Raw genomic sequence first — 2,904 nt, 5'->3', positions numbered from 1 at the left:
AGTGAAGTGTGCCTTCCTAAGCTAGTGTTAAAGTAGAAATTAAAAAGAGATTTGAATAAAATGATAATTAGCTCAAGAGAATACAAAGACAAATCATAGAGTGGAAGAAAATATTTACAAAGAGATATATCTGATAAAGCATTGTTATCTAAAATATACCAAGAATTCTTAAAACCTAACAGTAAGAAAAGAACCTGGTTAAAAACTGGGCAAAAAATCTGAATGGACATGCCATCAAAGAAGATGTACAGATGGCAGAAGAAAAGAAATTCAACATCATGTGTTATTAAGAACATGCCAATTAACATAATATGAGATGCCCCTACACACCTGTTGGAATAGCCAAAATCTCAAAACACAGACAACACCAAGTTCTGGCAAGAGCCAGGGTCAGGGTCAGGGTCACGGTTTAGGGTGTGGTGATGGATTATCTGGGCTGTCTTCAAGAGGATAGACTTGGGGTCCTTGATTTCTGTAGCTGCCAGGGATCTGACTGTTGTCAGTCTAAAGTTGCTGCCTGACAATGAGAAAGAATGAAACCTTGCTGTTTGCAGCAACATGGATGGAACTGGAAGGTATTGTGCTAAGTGAAATAAGTCAGTCAGAGGAACAGGTATCATATATTTTCACTTATATGTGGATCTTGAGAAACGTAACAGAAGGCCATGGGGAAAGGGAAGGAAAAAATATTTACAGAGAGGGAGGGAGGCAAACCATAAGAGGCTCTTTAATACAGAGAACAAACTGAGGTTGATGGGGGTGAGGGGAGGAGGGGAGAATGGGTGATGGGCATTGCGGAGGATACTTGTTGGGATGAGCGTTAAGTGTATGTGAGTGATGACCCATGGGGGACCTGCCCCCAAAACCAAGAGCACACTTTATACACTGTATGTTAGCCAATTTGACAGTCAATTATATTAAAAAATAAAAAAGTAAAAAAAGTTGCTGCCTGAGAAAGATTTTGGGGGTTGTATCCCTCTTCCCAGCAGGCAGTGCAGACTAGCCCCGGTTCCACAGACGTGTGGGGCACAGGCTGCCCTCTGAAGGCCGAGGGGGTGTGTGGTGTGCAAGCTGGGCAGATTGAGGGAGCCAGGAGGCTGGAACAGGGCAGCTGTAGGGAGAGGCCATGTATGTCCCAGGGGCACCAGACATCTGCCTAATTCCAAGACTTATCCTATCCAAATGCACATATTCCCCCTGAAGGCAGAGATGGAAGAAGGTGCACTGCCTTGCCAGCATCCGGCTCCACAAACTTGCTGGGGTTTCCTCTGATAAAACAGCTGGGAGCACTGATTGCCGTGGAAGTCAGCATGCCCAGCATGTGGTCAGTTAAGATGTGGACTGACTGAGGCCAGTTTAATTCTGCCATTGTGGAATGATTTTGGGGGTGCACTCCCTCCCTTCAAATGGTTATACACTTCGATGAGAACAGTCCAAGCTCTACTGGCTTGTCAGGCCCTGGATGCCCCAGGCTGGTGGATCAGTGTATACTGCACTTGCACCTATTCCCTTTGAAGCCTGAGCTGGAGGAGGGTGGACCTCTTTGCCAGGATACAGCTTGATTGACGGGCCTTGTTATTCTCCTATAAGAGATGCTTGTGATCCTTGATGGTTGAAGAAGCAGGGTATCTAATCAGGCAGCCAGTACAAAATGGGGCTGATTTTCACCAGTTTAAAGCTGTAGTTACAGAAATGTTTGTGGGGTTTTGATCCCACATCCAGGTGACTAGGCAGGTGATTCTGTACCTGCTCACCATTCACAGGCCTGGAGGGCCCCTTCTGCCACTGGCAGGCTGAGGAGGTGTGTACTGTGTATGCACGAGCTATGGAGGCCTGGGTCTTAGGAGTGTGTTGTTGGGAGTACAAGACACCGGCCTGTGCCATGCCTTATCCTACAAACGTGAATTTTCTCTCTAAAGGCACAGCTGGAGGAGGCTGGACTGCTTGTCCAGAACTGGGCTGCAGGAGTATCCTTCACTAAGACACCTGGGTACTTTAATTACGGGTAAGCCCTGGACTTATCACGTGATCATTCCAAGTGGGATCTGAGCTTGGCCTGCTGAAAGGTGGGTCTCAGAAAGATTTTTGTTGGTGTCTTCCCTCCAACCTGGAGGCTATGCCAAGTAGTTCAGGACCAACCCAAGCTCTACCGCACTCCCCACCTCAGCAGGCTGATGGGGTGCTTACTGTGCAAGCCCAAGCCATGGAGGTGGGTGTGGTCAGGGACCTGGTACAGGGCAAGTGTCTGGAGAGGCTAGTTCACAACAGTGGGCTAGTGGGGTACATGGCATCTGCCTGTCTCCAGCAATAATCCTCATAAATGTGTATATTCCCACTAAAGGCAGGGCTGAGGCATTTGGAAGACTTACGAGGGTTGGTTTGAGCATACTGATCAAGGTACCCTCAGTAAGACACACCTAGAAGCATGTATTGTGAAAAACTCGAAACTTGAGCAGGCAACACACATGATGACTGACTGTGTCCCATTTAGTGGATGCCAAAAAGTAATTCCTGGAATAGGCAGCAACCACACTAGAGCAATGCAGGGGATTTGTACGGTGCTTGGATGCCAATGATATGGGTAGTCCTGAGGTTAGAGTTGGAGACCAAGGAAAAGGTTAAGATAAAGAAGTAGGTTTAAAGATTAAGGTTAGGATTAGAGTTAGGGGTTAGGGGTTAGGGTCAGGGTTAGGGTTAGAGGTTAGGGTCAGTGTTAGAGGTTAGGGTCAGAGTCAGGGGTCAGGGTTAGGGGTCAGGGTCAGGGTCAGGGTCAGGGTCAGGGTCAGGGTCAGGGGTTAGGGTTAGGGTTAGGGTTAGGGTTAGGGTCAGGGTCAGGGTTAGGGTTTTAGGGTTAGGGTTAGGGTTAGGGTTAGGGTCAGGGTCAGGGTTAGGGTTTTAGGGTTA

This window comes from Suricata suricatta, chromosome 11 (genome assembly GCF_006229205.1).
Source record: "Suricata suricatta isolate VVHF042 chromosome 11, meerkat_22Aug2017_6uvM2_HiC, whole genome shotgun sequence".
NCBI classification, from domain to species: Eukaryota; Metazoa; Chordata; class Mammalia; order Carnivora; family Herpestidae; genus Suricata; species Suricata suricatta.
This window is presented reverse-complemented; position numbering follows the sequence as displayed.